Source organism: Ambystoma mexicanum, chromosome 2p (genome assembly GCF_040938575.1).
Source record: "Ambystoma mexicanum isolate Mex_15411 chromosome 2p, UKY_AmexF1_1, whole genome shotgun sequence".
NCBI classification, from domain to species: Eukaryota; Metazoa; Chordata; class Amphibia; order Caudata; family Ambystomatidae; genus Ambystoma; species Ambystoma mexicanum.
This window is the reverse complement of record NC_090923.1, coordinates 602,354,804-602,374,307: the sequence shown is the minus strand read 5'-3', so window position 1 is coordinate 602,374,307 and position 19,504 is coordinate 602,354,804. Positions and strand designations below refer to the sequence as shown.

Below are 19,504 nucleotides of genomic sequence, written 5' to 3'. Positions count from 1 at the left end.
GTTACTGTTAAAAGATGCCAGCCCAAATGCTGGTTACCCACACTACTGCTCTCGAGCTAGGTCCACGCTTTAAACAATAAAATAAGAAAAATCTCATTCTGTCTACATAGCCTACACGACTATACTAATAGCTTTGATTTAATATGAACCACTTATTGTACACTTTACATATCTACACAAAAACAGAGTGAGAGGGAAAAAGAGACAGAGAGAGAGGGAGAAAGACAGAAGGAGAAAAAAGAGAAAGAAAAAGGGGGGGAGAGAGAAAGAGAAATATTAGGTGAAATACCTTCATCTAAGACACAGTTAAAATGCTCCGATTCCTCACAACAAAACCAAGGACATTCGGCAGGTGTGACCATCATAACTCTTAGTCCTCCCTGTAGATGTCACTCATGATGTCATTTTGGATCTCATTCATGAACCCGGCTGTGATCTCATGTATGCGCACGTGGGCTGAGCAAGGGCCAGCAGGGAGACTCAGAGTTAAGATGGTTGTCACTTCCCACAACCGCCAAATTTGCTTGGTTTTGTTGTGATGAATCACATCATATTAATTCTGTTTAAACCATGGGTGCACAACATACGGCCCGCGGGCCAGTTGCGGTCCGCCATGCTCTTTTGTCCGGCCTGCGAGGCACAAAGACTTTCCTAATGGAGGGCGGCCGTCTGGGCCGGACAAAACACTGGCCCTCATTGGCTCAGCACACACACGCACCACGTCGCTCCTACGAGCCACGTAATGCGTGTGTGCTGCACCAATAGAGGGCCAGCACTACGGCTGGCGTGGTCCATAAGGCTTGATGCCGGAAGGCATTTCAGCCTTGGACCACGCCAGGCGTAGTACGATTCCAGCGTTCCAGCTTACCTGCAGCTTACCTGCCTGCTTTCCAGCACGTCTCCGGTAAGTGGTCTGTTTGTGTTTGTGTTTCGGGTCTGTTTTGCTTTATGTTTGTGTGTGTATGTTGCGAGGGGGGGTCGGATGTGTGTCGGATGTGTATGAATGTTTGGATTTGAATGTATTTTGTGTGTATGTTGAGATGCGGGGGTGGGGGGGTGTCGGATGTGTGTCGGATGTTTGGATTTTAATGTTTTTTGTGTGCATGGTGAGATGCGGGGGTGAGGGGGGTGTCGTATGTGTGTCGGATGTTTGGATTTGAATGTATTTTGTGTGTATGTTGAGATGCGGGGGTGGGGGGGTGTTGGATGTGTGTCAGATGTGTATGAATGTTTGGATTTTAATGTTTTTTGTGTGTATGTTGAGATGCGGGGGTTGGGCGTGTCGGATGTGTATGAATGTTTGGATTTGAATGTATTTTGTGTGTATGTTGAGATGCGGGGGTGGGGGGGTGTCGGATGTGTGTCGGATGTGTATGAATGTTTGGATTTTAATGTTTTTTGTGTGTATTTTGAGATGCCGGGATGGGGGGTGTCGGATGTGTATGAATGTTTGGATTTGAATGTATTTTGTGTGTATGTTGAGATGCGGGGGTTGGGGGGTGTCGGATGTGTATGAATGTTTGGATTTGAATGTATTTTGTGTGTATGTTGAGATGCGGGGGTGGGGGGTGTCGGATGTGTGTCGGATGTGTATGAATGTTTGGATTTTAATATTTTTGCGTGCTGAGTTGGGGGGTGGGGGGTTCGGGTCTGTATGGGTGCATGTTTGTGTGTGTGCTGAGTTGGGGGTGGGGGTTCGGGTCTGTGTGTGCTGATTTGGGGGTGGGGGTTCGGGTCTGTATGGGTGCATGCTTGAGAGTGTGTGTGCTGAGTTGGGGGCGTGGGGGTTCGGGTCTGTATGTTTGCATGTTTGAGAGTATGCTGAGTTGGGGGGTGGGGGTTCGGGTCTGGTTGGGTGCTTGTGTGTGTGCTGATTTGGGGGGTGGGGGTTTGGAGTTGGGGGGGTGGGGGTTCGGGTCTGTATGGGTGCATGTTTGTGTGTGTGCTGAGTTGGGCGGTGGGGGTTTGGGTCTGTATGTTTGCATGTTTGAGAGTGTGCTGAGTTGGGGGGTGGGGGTTTGGGTCTGGTTGGGTGCTGGTTTGCGTGTGTGCTGATTTGGGGGGTGGGGGTTTGGAGTTGGGGGGTTGGGGGGTTGGGGTCTGTATGGGTGCATGTTTGTGTGTGTGCTGAGTTGGGGGTGGGGGATTCGGGTCTGTATGGGTGCATGCTTGAGAGTGTGTGTGCTGAGTTGGGGGGTGGTGGGTTCGGGTCTTTATGGGTGCATGTTTGTGTGTGTGCTGAGTTGGGGGTGGGGGTTCGGGTCTGTATGGGTGCTGGTTTGTGTGTGCTGATTTGGGGGGTGGGGGTTTGGGTCTGTATGGGTGCATGTTTGTGTGTGTGCTGAGTTGGGGGGTGGGGGTTCGGGTCTGTATGGGTGCTGGTTTGTGTGTGCTGATTTGGGGGGTGGGGGTTTGGGTCTGTATGGGTGCATGTTTGTGTGTGTGCTGAGTTGGGGGGTGGGGGTTCGGGTCTGTATGGGTGCTGGTTTGTGTGTGTGCTGATTTGGGGCGTGGGGGTTTGGGTCTGTATGGGTGCATGTTTGTGTGTGTGCTGATTTGGGGGGTGGGGGTTAGGAGTTGGGGGGTTCGGGTCTGTATGGGTGCATGTTTGAGAGTGTGCTGAGTTGGGGGTGGGGGTTTGGGTCTGTATGTTTGCATGTTTGAGAGTGTGCTGAGTTGGGGGGTGGGGGTTCGAGTCTGGTTGGGTGCTTGTGTGTGTGTGCTGAGTTGGGGGGTGGGGGTTCGGGTCTGTATGGGTGCTGGTTTGTGTGTGTGCTGATTTGAGGGGTGGGGGTTTGGAGTTGGGGAGGTGGGGGGTTCGGAGTTGGGGAGGTGGGGGGTTCGGGTCTGTATGGGTGCTTGTTTGAGAGTGTGCTGATTTGGGGGAGTGGGGGGTTCGGGTCTGTATGGGTGCATGTTTGTGTGTGTGCTGAGTCGGGGGGTGGGGGGTTCGGGTCTGTAAGGGTGCATGCTTGAGAGTGTGTGTGCCTAGTTGGGGGGTGGGGGGCTTGGAGTTCGGGGGTGGTGGGGGGTTCGGGTCTGTATGGGTGCATGTTTGTGTGTGTGCTGAGTCGGGGGTGGGGGGTTCGGGTCTGTATGGGTGCATGCTTGAGAGTGTGTGTGCTGAGTTGGGGGGTGAGGTGGGCCAGGGTGAATAACATCAGAGACAACGGGCAGCCTTGCCTGGTGCCCCGTAGGATCACCCAGGCAGGTGAAATGTGTTTGCCAGTGTGAACCCTGGCCACTGGCCTGATGTATAGCAACTGCACCCAGTGTGTAAATCCCGGGCCAAACCCAAATCGGCATCACCACGTAGATCTGTTCCCATTTAGTGATGCTCTTTGGCATTCGCTGCAGTCCCCTAAAGATCATACTCCTAGGTCCAGAATTGTCCCTGGACATGGTATGATAGTAACAAATGTTTGCCCCCCACCCCCACTTACTATCCCCTCTCCCTCTCCAGCACTATCTAAAATGTCGTCAGGCCTAGTACGATAAAAGCTTGATTTGTTCCTCTCCCTCACCTTGTGTAATTCTCCGGCTCTACCAGAAATAAACTATCATAGCATATCATTAGAGATGTTGGGCCAGAGTGTCAAGGGTCAGCAGTGGGTGTGGTTTATTTGTACATTCCTAAAGCTTTCAAAATCGGCTGCAGCCTTTTCTAGTATGGTCCTGGAGGATGTCTGCTCCTGTAATTTTGCAACTAAACCTCGATCAAGCGTTTCAGACCCATTGAGTGTGGGTAATTGTTACCTTTCTACAACCCCATCAAGCATTGTTCAGGGGGATAGAAGCACAAGCAGAAACTATTTCTCTGGCGCAATATGGTGGAGCTCCTGCCAGTTTTGCCCTGCCCAGGAAGAAACTGAGATCAGTTTCTTTGTATGTTCACTAAAGTAATTGGTTATCCTGTGACAATTCCTTTCAAAAGCTCATAATTTGGCAACAGCTTGTGCTTTGAAATGTTATTTTTTTTTTTAAAGTATGTCCTCAATTTCCACCTTAATCTCAAACCTAGCAGGTTGATATGCTATGCAGCCCGCTATTCCTGAAAGTATCCATCAATAAGTGCATGAAAAGGTATGCTGGCAAGGCTATGTTCTTTATCTGATCTTGTTCTGTTGTCGCTTCTAGGATTCTCCAAAAAGTTTATAATTTGTATATACTCTAGACTTGGACCGTCGTAGTGGGAGCATAACAGTGGATTTCGTATCTTTATCCAAAGATGTCCCTGCCGATGTTTAGTGCAATAAAAAAAAAGAAAGATTGACCAGGAGCACCGTCAATTTAAGGATGAGTGGACTGAGAAGTTTTTTTTCATCGAGTCCAAACCTGATGTGTACTCGTGTCTCATTTGTCTCGAACGCATAGCAGTCCCCAAGGAATATAATATCCGCCGCCATTGTGAATCAAAACATTCACAATATAAGGATTTGCAGGGGGAAGCGAGAATTAAGAAAGCTGGGGAGCTAAAAACACAGCTGGCTAAGGAACAGGGTGTTTTTGCCCAGAAAAAAAAAGAATCTGAATGCGCCACCTTTGCGAGTTAGAAAGTTGCACAGCTTATTGCAAGGTCAGCACGTCCTTTCACAGATGGGGATTTCGTTAAAGACTGCCTGATGGAGATTTGCGAGGCAGTGTGCAAAGAAAAAAAAGATGCTTTCACGTAGGAGTATCCAGCGGCGTATTGTAGATATGGCTGACAATTGTTACAGCCAACTGAAAATGCGGTGTAAGGATGTCAAGTTCTTTTCAGCTGCCCTTGATGAGAGCACAGATGCAGGTTACACAAGCCCAACTCTTAATTTTCATTCGGGGGGTCGATAATCAATGCAAAGTATTTCAGGAACTGGCTTCCCTGGTATCTCTGCATGGCAGGACTACTGGTGCTGACATTTTTAATGCCTTTCAAAAAGTCATTGATGATTTAAATTTGCCATGGGATGCGTTGGTAGGCGTGACGACTGATGGGGCGCCAGCCATGGTTGGGGAGCAAAATGGGTTTATTGACTGCTTGAAAAGGCACTTAGGCAAGAAGGCTGTCCATTTAAAAAATGTTCACTGCATAATCCACCAGGACGCATTATGTGCAAAACATTTGAAATTCACTCAAGTGATGGACTTTGTTGCGAAAACGGTTAATTTTGTCCGTGTACGCTCTTTAAATCACTGATTGTTTCAGGCGTTTCTAGAAGAGGTAAAGGCGGATTATGGTGATGTCCTATATCACACCGATGTTTGATGGCTTAGTCGTGGCAATGTGCTGAAGCGATTCTTTGCTTTACGGCACGAAATAAAAGCATTCCTTGATGAAAAGGGAATGGACACTTCTGTCATGCTAGATATTGACTGGGTAGCTGACTTTGCTTTTCTGACTGACCTGACAGCCCATTTCAATGATTTAAATTTAAAGTTGCAAGGAAGCCAAAATCTCATATCGGATCTGTTTGAGGCAGTTTGTGCCTTTCAAATAAAGTTAAGGCTTCTGACAGCCCAACTGGAGAAAGGGATGCTGGCACACTACCCCGCATGTGCAGAGGTTTTCCCCCATGACAAGTATGGAGGGTGGTATCGGCATGTGAAGGTCCTGAAGGAACTGCAAAATGTTTTTGAGGATCGTTTCTCACAATTCAAATCCCAGCGAGCCTCTTTTAAACTTTTTGCAGACCCTTTCTCAGCTGATGTTGACAGTGTGCAACCTGAACTGCAACTGGAACTGATTGAACTTCGGTGCTGTAGTGCCCTCAAAAATAAGCACAGCGAGATGCCTTTATTAGTCTTCTATCAGTCTCTGGGCACTGCGCAATTCCCCAATCTGTCACGGGAAGCATTCTAGATGGTTTCTATGTTTGGCAGTACTTACATTTGTGAGCACGTTTTTTCACAAATGAAACTACATAAATCCAGCCTAAGGACAAGACTAACTGACCAACATCTCCATGCTATCCTGAGAGTAGGAACAACCTCACTGGAGCCTGAGATCCAGAAACTGACAGCTGAGAAACGCTGCAATGTTTCTCACTGATCAACTATGTCTGGTTCACTGTTTCATCCTGTATGATTTGGGGAAATGTATAGTACAACATGTAAGTTTTAAATACAAATAAAATGGTACACCTCCAAAAAGGTGTTTTTTTCCAACTGCCATAGTGTTTGGTTGGGGGTGAGGGGCCATGGGGCATAGTGTTTGGTTGGGGGTGAGGGTGCCATGGGGCATAGTGTTTGGTTGGGTGTGAGGGGGCCATGGGGCATAGTGTTTGGTTGGGGGTAAGGGGGCCCTGGGGCATAGTGTTTGCTTGGGGGTGAGGGGGCCATGGGGCATAGTTTTTGCTTGGGGGTGAGGGGGCCCTGGGGCATAGTGTTTGGTTGGGGGTAAGGGGGCCCTGGGGCATAACGTTTGGTTGGGGGTGAGGGACATGGGGCATAATGTTTGGTTGGGGGTGAGGGGGCCATGGGGCATTGTGTTTGGTTGGGTGTGAGGGGGCCATGGGGCATAGTGTTTGGTTGGGGGTAAGAGGGCCCTGGGGCATAGTGTTTGGTTGGGGGTGAGGGAGATGGGACATAGTGTTTGGTTGGGGGTGAGGGTGCCATGGGGCATAGTGTTTGGTTGGGTGTGAGGGGGCCATGGGGCATAGTGTTTGGTTGGGGGTAAGGGAGCCACGGGGCATAGTGCTTGGTTGGGGGTAAGGGGGCCCTGGGGCATAATGTTTGGTTGGGGGTGAGGGGGCCATGGGGCATAGTGTTTGGTTGGGGGTAAGAGGGCCCTGGGGCATAGTGTTTGGTTGGGGGTGAGGGAGATGGGGCATAGTGTTTGGTTGGGGGTGAGGGTGCCATGGGGCATAGTGTTTGGTTGGGTGTGAGGGGGCCATGGGGCATAGTGTTTGGTTGGGGGTAAGGGGGCCATGGGGCATAGTGCTTGGTTGGGGGTAAGGGGGCCCGGGGGCATAACGTTTGGTTGGGGGTGAGGGACATGGGGCATAATGTTTGGTTGGGGGTGAGGGGGCCAAGGGGCATAGTGTTTGGTTGGGGGTAAGAGGGCCCTGGGGCATAGTGTTTGGTTGGGGATGAGGGAGATGGGGCATAGTGTTTGGTTGAGGGTGAGGGGGCCATGAGGCATTGTGTTTGGTTGGGGTGAGGGACATGGGGCATAGTGTTTGGTTGGGGGTAAGGGGGCCCTGAGGCATAGTGTTTGCTTAGGGGTGAGGGTGCCATGGGGCATAGTGTTTGGTTGGGGGTGAGGGGGCCATGGGGCATAGTGTTTGGTTAGGGGTGAGGGTGCCATGGGGCATAATGTTTGGTTGGGTGTAAGGGGGCCATGGGGCATAATGTTTGGTTGGGGGTGAGGGGGCCATGGGGCATAGTGTTTGGTTGGGGGTGAGGGACATGGGGCATAATGTTTGGTTGGGGGTCAGGGGGCCATGGGGCATAGTGTTTGGTTGGGGGTAAAGGAGCCATAGGGCATTGTGTTTGGTTGGGTGTGAGGGGGCCATGGGGCATAGTGTTTAGTTGGGAGTAAGGGGGCCCTGGGGCATAGTGTTTGGTTGGGGGTGAGGGTGCCATGGGGCATAGTGTTTGGTTGGGTGTGAGGGGGCCATGGGGCATAGTGTTTGGTTGGGGGTGAGGGACATGGGGCATAATGTTTGGTTGGGGGTGAGGGACATGGGGCATAATGTTTGGTTGGGGGTGAGGGACATGGGGCATAGTGTTTGGTTGGGCGAGAGGGGGCCATGGGGCATAGTGTTGCACTCCAAGAGTGAACCCAATAATAAAGCTAAAACAGGCACAGTTAGGAGATGTTCATCTTTGGCTTTTTGAGGAAACCTGACTCAACGAAGAGCAACCCAAATAGCAAACTGTAGCAGTCCAAAATAACGGCATGTCCAATCTAGGGTCAATAAAATATATATAAGTTAATTAAACAGGCGAGATACAATAACTAAATAGAAATAAATTATAACAATGGAAAATGTGTAGTACAAAATGTAAGTTTTAAATGCAAATAAAAATCGTTACCCCTCAAAAACATTCTTTTTCCATGTGTTTAGTACAAATTGGGGGTATAAAAAGCCTCCTGCCACGGCCCGCCTACCGCCCCGCCCACATTTACTTTTCGGCCCACTCTAGCCCTCATGTAAGGTACTTTCGGCCCTCTGTCAAAATCAGTTGTGCACCCCTGGTCTAAACTAAAGTTGCTTCACTAAATGTTAAGGGGGCTGTTATGCTACATCTTCATCAGGGCCGTGGCAGGAGGATGAAGATGTGGGGGGGATTTGGGCCACATTAGCAGTGGACATGGTCATGTCCACTGCTAATGTGGCCCAAATCCCCCTGCCAATTAACCAACCAGAATCAACAGGAACTGGCCTTTGGCTGGGCCCTCTATCCACGTTGTAATAATAAGACAAGAAGACTGGCTTGTGGCCTGCGGCTCATATCCCCCTCCCTGCTTAACTACCTATATCCTAATGGCCATTTCCACTATCCACAACACAACAATTAGGCAAGAAATACCATGGGTCACTGGCCATAGCCTTTGTCCATGGCGAGTGAGCCAGGCCTCCATCCGAGACCAATATCCTCCTATTAAATCATCAGATCCCATCGGCCATGGGCACTGTTCCTGTTGCACCAACACAAGGCCATCCCCTTTTATTTCAGTGGTAGTTTTCCCTAGGAAATTCCCACGTTAACATTGATGCCACCTTCTACTACTGCGCTAATCTTGTCCTGTAATCCTTCAGTGGTGATGCATAGTTTCCCGATTGCAGTGTTAATGGGAAACGCTCAACACTTTACAAGTCTTTCGCATCCCCAGTGCTACTCTAGATCCCTACCTCCACCTGCCCCACTCTGTGCAAATCCTCCATGCCCCTTGCCTTCTATACCCTTTCAATTGCCGACTTCTACGACACTTGTTGTGCCGCCTCCACCTCGAGTGAGTCTTGCAACGTTTCCGCAGGAACCCGACAATATCCCGGTGGCAAGACAAAAACATTCAGTCCCAAAATATTCATGCTAGCCCACCCTAAAATCTCCCCACCTCTAATATGAAACCACCCTTGCCCTCACTCTAAATTCATTTTGAACAAATGGGCCTCATTACAAGTTTGGCGGTAGCCTTGCCAGTAAAACCGGCAGACTGCCGCCGAACTTGCATATTTTCCATGCACCTGGTAATACGGAAATTCAGGGCCATTACAACCCTGGCGGACCCTGTATTTCCCCATTGCCAGGCGCCGGAATCCATTAATCCCCATATGGCTCAATGGGAATGGGGAGGCCGGATGCACCGGCACCATTTATGAATGGTGCCGGTGCATGTGTCGAGTTGTGCTTGCGGGTGCCGGTCTGCCCCCCACCAGGTCAGACCTGGCGGGCAGAAAGATACTCGCAAGCACAACTCGTAGTTTACCGGTCTGGTAGTAACGGTGCTGGTAGCTTACCGGCACCATTACTACCGCACCGGCACACTTGTAATGAGGCCCAATGTCTTTTTCGCCTGCTGGCTCCATTCCCGCTGTAATTGCTCACATTGAGCAAAAAAACAAAAAAGGTTGCTTTTTAATTTCTGAAAATCGTCACTGCTGCAATGCACCATAGGATATATATGAAAGGTGTTTTTGGACCAGGGACACCGCCCTCCTCTGTCGGTTTATTTGAAACTACTGGTTGGATTTACACAAACCTTAAAACAGGGCATATCTCTGATGCTTTGTGCCCAACTTGTTTCCTAACAGGTGCATATTCCTCAGCGGGTTTTACGCTAGAGATGTTAAATGGAAGCACCCTTTTCTCTATTGGAATATTAACAGGAAAGGGCCAAAAACTGTTTTCTGAAATAACTTTTGAACCGCTTATGAATTTTCCCCAAAATGTTCAGCTTAAAACGTGCACATGCTAGACATATTTAACTAGTTGGGAAAATTGAATCCAAATTGTCCAGCGAGTCAAAACGTTATGAGCAACAGATGTTTGGTAAAGGTCAATGCAAATAGGTTTTATCTTGATTGTAGGGCAGTGACTGCCCCCGTATAATACACACACACAATGTACATATAAACCTCTATAATAATATCATGAAATAATTAACAAAGCCAACAATGTGGGCTCTGGATAGGCATTGAATATGCATTTGCCAGGTATCTGCCATTTGATGTTATTATACACCCAGGCACTATCACCAATTGCTCTGGTACCCACATAATATTAAAAATCATACTGCAACTATGTATCAGCTGTTGCCATCTAAAGCCCAGGTGCTCACACACTCACCAGGGTTTTGCCACTGGAAGCCTGTGTGCACACATCAGTACCAATATTTTGAGAAACTGGGGTGGAAAGTGAAAAGAATCCTTTCAGAGCTGCATGGCAACTCTAGCCTTTTTTTTTTACTGTAAGGTGAAACCCGGCTCTTCCCCTGCATCGAGGAGTATGGATCACATTTAATCCATTCTGTATCCTTCTGAGATGCACTACTTTGCATACAGAATATACACATAGCTGTTGTGTACATGACAATAATTGCCAATTGGGGGTTGTGTCGTCAATTCATCACAACAGGTGGTTTTCCACTTCAACAGTTCCAAAAACTTGGTTCTGCCCATGTCCCCATTTTTTCCCGATTTTCTTTTGTAGTTCTCGCCTCTGCATAGGTCTACACTCTCCCATAAACAGAAAAAGGAGGCAGGACTCTCGGGGGCATCCAAAGCTGTGGGTGCAGAGCCAAACTGTGGAGATGGCCTATGCTGCTCAATTAGCAAATCCCAGGCATAATTCTGGTAAAACCCTGATAAAGTAATCCAGGATCTACCCGTCACTCTGGAAAAAAAAGGGAATCGCACAGGAGCGGCTCAGGAATCTAAGAGGAGAACAAGCAAACCTCCTACAACGACCCCTTGCTTTGCTTCAAGATGGCTCCTTCCGTGACAAGGCCGTAAATGAAAATCATCACACATTAACCCTCTGGGAGCCATGCCCCGGGTCAACACAATTAACTCAAATGTGATGGGTACTTGTGTGTGCGGTTTAAACTTTGTCAAATCAGAATGGTGCGATAGTGGGGAAATGACTGACCCAGTTTCCCACTGCAGGGGAGCAACAAACCCGTATCCAAAGCAGTTGTTCCATCTTGAAAATATCATGATGGCATACACGTTTGTGCCTTTGTATGACGGGCAGGGGCCGAAAGGGCCATTTTCTTTCGTGCCCCCACTGCCGCATATAAAAAAAATGCGCTAAACTTTTACATATACATTTCACAAATGCTTTTTATGCTTTGTCATAGTAAACATGCCTCCTAATCTAAAAAAAAGTGGACATGTATCGGGTGACCCTTTTACACAACCCTCCAGCTAACTGTAATACATCTGAGGGGCATTTGATATCCACATAAAAGCAAACGCTTTCTTTGCATGTCAAGCTAGTGAACATCATGAGTATAAACTAATCTTTAAAAAGGTAGCATTTCTGTTTTACACACGTGACCTAATTTACAAAGCGGTTTCCCCATTGAAAAAACACTTGAAAATCAGGCACAGAATTGCTAGGTAATTGGAGCTGTAAGGGGTGAGGGTCAGTTGGAAATACACTACTGCAATGCTGTGCCTGCTGGCTGACAATTCACGCCGAAGAACAGCACTGATGAGAATATGGCCCAGACTTTCGGAGGGGGTGGAGGGGTATGGATCCCAATGGTGTTACGTTTATGTCGAGGAGGATCCGATTTACTATACACATGGCCAGCATCCAATCGCATTCAGAAAATTAACTTTCACAAAGTTTGAAGGGATGCGGGCAAGAGATTTCCGGAGATAAATAAGGAAGACATATTCGGCCTACCTGCTTTGTTCTCACTCTAGTAAACCGGAAATGGTCTGGCCCAAACGTCACGCACAGGGTTCATTCACGTCGAGGTAGGACGCCTGTGTTGTCTATGGCATCAGTTCACTTCTCACAACAGACGGAATTGCAACCAAAGGCTGCAGTCCTACAGACAACCAACACGTTTTGGTACAGCTGCATGCACGAGTGCAGGCTGCTGAGCCACTAATCCAAGCCTTATTAAAAAAGTAAATAAACAGAACTTTTCTGGTTCCTGTGTAGATCACACGCACGTTACTCAGCCGCAGTTACAACGTGGAGTAACAATGTACCTCAGTGTCGACAGAAGATCTACTCAAATCAAGCTGCACGTGCTCTGTACCTCCACCGTACACTACAGAGGAGCATTACATGTGCATTCGCATCTGCATAGATACCCACAAGCCTTTATAAAACCACTGACCCTTCTGCACTTCTGATATAAATAAAGATACTGTTGTGGACACAAATGTACAAAGTATTCGCTGTCGTATTTGGTGTCGTTGATGAAGAAAGTCATAAGAGTTCATTCTAACAATCAAAAGATTCTCATTTGCATTAAAAGTCTGTTTTTCCCATTTTGTTTTTTTTTACTTAAAATCATCTGAGTGGAACCGGGATGAACACTTCCTAGTCTCTTTTTGGGCACTGAGGCCCTCCCTCTTTTTAGGACATAGTCCTGCTACCCTCCCTATGGCTGGGGTATGTAGTGTAGACAGTCTTGGACTGTTTTATAAGCTAATGTTTGCCAGATTTGTGGATTGGTGTGGGCCAGTTCGAGGATTTGCATTTCCCAGTGCAGCTGGTAATTTCTAACAAAGTTACTCGGCCAAAGTGCTTCAAAATGCTCCTTCTGACACAAGTTTTTCCAAAAATGCACATAACTGATTGGCTAATGTGGGATACTTTTGTTCAAACCAGGGCCTATTCTTAGGCGCAGTCCAACCCTGAGTGCAGGTGTACTAGCGGCGATCACATTCGATGCAGTCTATTATGCCAAGCCTATAAACACACACACTGCAGATAATACCCATATACTCTTCCCTGGAGATGTTAAATGTCAGAGTTCATTAAAATCTGCTGTGTTCTGTGATGTCAATGGTGCTAATCAAAGCACCATTGCTAGCTGCTAAGAAACACCACCTATGGACAAAACCCTGAAAGCATACTGCACACTCCTGAAAGTTCTTCTCCCTCCCCCAACAAGGTCCACCGTGGAGCAGAAGACTGAGGGAAACACATAGTGAAGCTTCCTTAAACGATTAACTAGCGGAGAGTGACATTTAGCTTAGTGGTGGACTGTGGCTGAAAAGTGAGGATAAGTTAGGCTTCCCCTCTTCCCTAAGATGAAGTGCGATGGCACCTTGCTTAGTGGTCCACCAGAGCCATGGTCCTGTGGACGCAGCCTATCCATACCAGTTTTTGTACTTTGCATTGTGGTAGTCGTAGTTTAGCTTTTCCCATTACAGACAATCCCAGAATGCAATGCAAAACAAACAACAACAAAAAAGGGATGAACTACACCTACCTGCCATGGGTCCCGTCGAGAGCTATGCTCTAATGCATGTCTAGGCAGACGTTGGTTTACACCTCCCATCAGCCGCAGGCCGTGCAGTGAAAGATGAGGGGTCAGGGGACCCAAACCAAAACGTCTAGAGAGCCTCATGTTGCCTACCCCTGCTCTACTGCTACTAAACTAGGCACCAACTAGATAATTAAATCTCCTAGGGCGCAAACCCCCTCCCATCCACTGCTTTCTTCCAAACCAGGCAGACTACCAGGCGGCACACGGCAAGGCCCTGAAAGAAGGAAGGAAGGAAGGCAACCCATTGACGGTTATTTGGAAGGAGAGAAGACGTTGCCACATACCTTGCTCTCCTAAGCACCAGCTCCTTTTTGCGCTGCCACCAGCCAGACTGCAGGGCTCAAACACAGAACTAGAGCTTAAATACAGCCGCCAGAGGAAGTTCACACATACACGCGCACTTACACACACTTCCTTCTTTCTCATCGCAATCCAGCCAGCACAAGGTGCAGAAATCCATGCATGCGGATCTCGCGCAGTGAAGGCACCACGGCATGCTCTACCCAGACACAGGCCTGGGTTCACAGTAAGGGAATTCTAGTTGGCTGTGCAGGGCGCCCCCGGGCACAGCCACTGCCCAGTCAGTCACATTCATTCACCAGCCATGAACTGTGTGTCGACATCAGACAGCAGCAATTTCACGTGAAGTGATGCAAAGGGGCTCATTAAGAATATGGTGACATTTGTTAAAAAAAGAATTCACGTCGCTTGTTTTTACCACTCAAATATACTCTTAAATATGGAGGTAAATTTAAAAGTCGCCAAAACATGTAGAGGTAAACTGCTTTTAACCCACACTTCAAATCAATAGCATTTTTGTCACATAAGTGAGGGATGCAACTTGTGGGACGAAAAAATGGGAGGGTTGTGGGGGCTGGTGCCGTACATTCTCACCCACTTTGCGCATGAAGATGCAAAAAGATCATTGGAGAAACCTTCCATGAAGGTTTTTTTACAACTGAAAGGCAGCTTTGTGAATTGGCTGCCTGCACTCACTCGCCCTCATCTCAACCACAAAAAAAGAAAAACCCTTTTCTACTTCCTATGGTGGAAGCCATCTTTTTTTTCCCGATGGGAGATTGAGCATGTACGCGCTGCATAGAGCACATAAAAAAAAAAAAAACATTCAAAACTATAGCATTCCAGAGGGAGACCTGGGTGAAAATAAGCAGAGGTCACCTGCTTCAGTCAGGCCTACCTTACGCTCCTTACGCTCAGGCTTGTACGCCTCCAATAACGAGCATGATAGCTACAATCACTCCAGCTCCCTATGCAATAACTATCCCTGAGCTACAGGGTGAACTGCTTCTCCAACAGGACAGAGTCCTGTCCACCAGTAACTAGGGGAACGCCTCTCTTGAATCAGAATGCTTCCAGAAGACACAGGACTAATAGAAAGTACTGGGAGTATACTAGGAAACCCGGCTGTGCTCTCCCTCCAGCCCGTTCTTCCTTCCACAGATCTATAGGTAAATGTATTGCAAACAGAGGGAATTATGGGAAGTATGTCAGAGAGCGTAAAAGAGCGTGCAAGTAGAAAGGTGCGAGCAGAAATGGGTGGATGGGGGCCCTTTTGAGCAGCCAGGAAAACGGCTGCCTAGTATTTGAGCACTGCTAATGGCCCATCTGAGATTGCAAGTGGTGGCTGCAATACCGAACCTCATCTACTCAACTCAGGGCATCGGTGCCTAACGTTGTTCAGACCCACTGGTTCCGGTGGGGTGAAAAACCGGGGGCTGTACGACCCACTGCAAGCTGGTATGAACCGCTCTGCTCTGAGGGGGGAGGAGATGCTGGAGCACCGGCACGGCATGGGGTGTGCGGGCACGGGACGCCGAGTTCCTCCGCTTTGCTCCTGTGGTAGCGGCTCACCAGCATCTGCTGGCATCATCTGATTGGAGAATATCGTGGCACGTGACCTCGCTGATCCCTCGCACCACAGCCCGGGACCAGCCGGCAGACGGAGGCGCTCCCTCGGGAAGTCTGCAAAGGGCTAACGGTGAGTGTCGCACCCCCGGACTGTGGGAATCCCTCTTGCGGGCTCAGTTCATACTCCTGCCAGCGTCCCCCCATACAAATGCACCAAACCTGCATTTTGCCACTCATCAGCTCTTCAGGCCTCCCGGCCCTATGCGAGGGACTGGGCTAATACCACAGGAGGCACCGAGGGATGGATTGTGGAGCGGGCCATCGGGGAGCCTGCGCCCTGCCGAGCGGGGCTGCACCATTGACCACTACGCCGGTAGCCCAGCCCACAATGGCGACATCCACGGCTTCCATGCCGCTCGGGACCACAGACTGCCGGGCCTCATCCCTGCAGTAACTGCAGCGCAGGGGCCGGCGGCCACTCGCAACCCTTCCACTCCACGGCCTGGAGCGACCCCTCCTGCACAAACTCCAGCAGGGATGGGCCCGTAACTACACCCATACCCACACCTTACTTGCCAACGCAGACCCCCCTCACACTGATCAACCTGTGGAATCTTCCAGATTTGGCCAACCCGCATTGTCTGACCCACGACCACCAGCCCTCAAAGCCTGATCAGACTTCCACTCCCCAGGCTGGTAACCTATACTATCTTTGGCCATACAGGGGGACAAGTACTGCACAGCTACCACCCATATAGGGCGGAAAACAAACAATCTCTGGCCATATGAAGAGCAGACTTATGCACCTCGATCTGGGCAGCAGAAACCCACACAATCCCCTTTCCCCACCCAACAGGAATGACCAGGGCGCGAGGCAGCAAAGTCGGACCAGAACCAAGACCAAACTGACAGCGCAGGCGGGACACCACAAGCCAGGACCAAGCAAGTCACACCAAATTTAGGGGTAGAAACTGCGACAGCATATCCAGAGTCTGGGGCGCAGCCAGGCTAGGCCGCGACTAAGGTTGCCACACGCCAGTACTAACAGTAGCCTACTCACTCATCTGACACTGCTGTTTTGGTGCCCCCACCGTGACTGGGTCCAATATTAAAGGTTACATTATCAACTCATAGTGGAAATGCAGGGAGGGCCTGACTATGCTGGTCCTACGACCCCGTAATCCTGCCCGCTGCCCACCCACTGAAGCTACCCGTGTTGGCTGGCCTCCCATGCCGGGCCCCATTCCCATGGAGCCCGGCGCACGCCGGACAATTCCAGATAAACCCCCTCAAGGGAACCCGCACCAAAGGTCTCTAATTTGAACTCAAGAAGTGACGACCTGAGGATCCACCCAATCCGAGAGCCAGTTGACCCCCCCACCCCCAGGGCAGACCTACCAGCCCAACCATCATGACTAGAGGCACAGGTGGTGGGAAGAAGACAGGGGCCAAGGACAAATTTGCGACAGTTGCTTCCAGTGAAAACCCACTAGCTCGCAACGGGAGCAAGCACGCCCAGTCATGAGTCCACCACCCGACCTCACTCACATGATGGAAGCCATGGCCAAAGATTTAGCAGCTGTCCATGAGAAGCTGGATGATATCACGGCCAATGTTGCATCCATGAGATCCCAACTTGCCAAGGAAGCTGTACGCATTACAGAGGCTGAAAAAAGAATTGGGGCGACGGAAGATACAGTGGCAGGCCACCACAACATGGTGACAAAACAAGACATGAAAACGGTGAAATCCAAATGCGATGATTTGGATTATCATTCCAGGAGAAATAACATCAGAATTGTTGGGATCCTGAGGATGCATTATCTGGAGGCATGGAACAGGCAGTGGAAAAGGTACTCAAAGACCTCCTGGGTGCACCGGTGGTCTCCCCATTCTTTGCAGTGGAGCGGGCCCACTGGGCACTTGGACCCAAATACCACCGGGCGACTTTCCACAACCCATTATCATGAAGATCCTCAGGTTTCTTGACAGATCAACTCCTCCGCCTCGCCAGAGAGAAAAAAGAACTCAGACTGGGCTCCCAGACAATACAGATTTTCCTAGATTTCCCAATCTCGGTTCAACATGAAAAACGCCAGTTTATTGGAGTCAAGAAATTACTCCAAACCGCAACATCCAATACGCAATGCTGTTCCCAGCTCGACTAAAATTTAAATTCAGAGGCAAAATGTACTTTAGGGTTCCGGATGAGGCGGTTAAATTCATAGAGGCTCAAATACCGATCCCAGACAACCGAGAAGATGACAAAGACATCCCTCCGCCAATATAAACGAACTCCTTAAAATTGTACCGTCAACTGCTCTTACTTCTATCAAGGGCACATAGTACCCGGCACCTCCACAAACCCATTTGAGTCAATGATCCTGCAATGAACTTGTGGAACGGGCCACAGCGGCAGCACCCTAACCACGCAACAGCTGCTAAATTAATGGTGTGTTATGATAAAGAAATTGGGCCATGTTGGGGTAGGCCACGGGGTGGGGGGGGAGAGGTTTACACTGCTAGGTTGGGGAGGGCAGTGAGGGGGTGGGGTCCAAATGACCAACGGACCCATCCAGTAGTTTACGCGCTGGATGCGCCTTGGGACCTATCAAGGGAAGAAAACAGGAAAATCATTTGGCAGCAGAACACAATTTTGAAAGACAGAACTTGTGTCCAGAGGTTGGTGGGGCATTCAACTAAAATGATATGATGCTGCTATAGAATTGAAAGTGATGACTTGGAATGTTAGGGTGATGGGGAACTTCACTAAATCGCACAGAATAGTGGCTTATGCAGATAGGCATGAGGTATAGATTATTCTCCTACAGGAGACACACGCCAAGGAGGGAGTAGCCATGGGCATTGCAACAGCATGGGGGACAAATAGGTTTTCACCTTGTACTCTACCCAATCAAGGGGGGGTCGTGTCACTAATTCACAAATCTGTGAAATTTGCCCTAAAAAAGAAATACTTAGACCCCCAGAGGACGCTATGTAACCCTGCACTGCATTATAGACAGAATCAAATCTGGTTAATTATTTTCAACTAAGTTAGCAGGCGCCCCTCTCCAGAAAGTACATGGAATGATAACCTGTTCTGCGTTTTGCCACTTTGAGAGTTCGCAGCCATCGCCTTTTGTTCACTGTACCTTTCACAGAGGGGAAATATATATTTGCATATCAGTCTTTGTCCCGCCCACATGGGCAGTCCAGCACAGAAATGCTATGGAAATTCCCTTCTGAACAAGAGTACCAACAGCAACCACATACACGTGTTTCAGCCTTTGTGGCCTCATCAGGTAACTCAGGGTGACCAACCCCAAATTTTTTGAAAATTCTTTGCAAGGAACTTGGGGTTGGTCACCCTGAGTTACCTGGGGGAACCCAGGTGTGGACTTCCTGCTCACAGTGCTCAGAGAGGCAGAGCTCCACCTCAATGATGAGGCCCAAAAAGGCTGAAACACATGTATGGGGTTGTTGTTGGTAATCATGTTCAGAACGGAATTGTCATAGCATTTCAGTGCTGGACTGCCCATGTGGGCGGGACAAAGATTGATATGCAAATGGATATTTCCCATCTGTGAAAGGTACAGTGAGCAAAAAGCGATGGCTGCAAACTCTCAAAGTGGGCTAATGGTATCTGAGGCGAAGCCATCTCTTCTGACAGATAATTATGGCACTATGGAATCCTATGTGGAAAGCAAACTCACTAGGAGGCGTGCACTCCCAATCATGATGGCTGGTAAATTGTCTCTGGTAAAGATGATACTGGTACCAAAAAGTCTATACATATTCTCCAACGTTCCCACCTGGCCAGGAAAACACTGTTTTTCGAAAATACATGTACTTTGTGTGCTACTCCTTTGGCACGCCAGGGCAATATAAAAGAAATGGTTGGATATGACCTTACCATATGACAAGGGAGGCATTGCGGCCTTCAACCTCGAATTATACTGGTTGGAGGCACAAGCCCAATATGCCTCCGACTGGTATGGCGAAACTCAACAACCTCCACATGTCAAACTTGACAGCCTAGCAGCCGGCGAATCTCAGCTAAAAACAATCATGAATAGCACATATAAAGATGACTGCCCGTACGACCCAGTTTCCACCACCCTACTTGCCTGGCACCACATACCAACACCGGGTGTCGAGGCACATCCATACTACAAGTGGCTCCCCCTG

At 48.9% G+C, this 19,504-nt stretch overlaps 1 protein-coding gene across 3 annotated transcripts in view; it reads right to left on the bottom strand.

Annotated features, from left to right (window-relative positions):
- The window catches only part of LOC138566601 (hyaluronidase-3-like), a 285,449-nt gene that overhangs the window by 175,320 nt on the left and 90,625 nt on the right, over positions 1 to 19,504 (bottom strand). The window contains exon 1 of one of the 3 annotated variants that reach the window (XM_069644123.1): positions 13,732 to 13,817. The exons of the other annotated variants lie outside the window; for them this stretch is intronic. The gene's annotated coding sequence lies outside the window, so the exon portion shown is untranslated. Of the gene's footprint in view, positions 1 to 13,731; positions 13,818 to 19,504 lie in introns of those variants that run through there. 3 annotated transcript variants of the gene reach the window in all.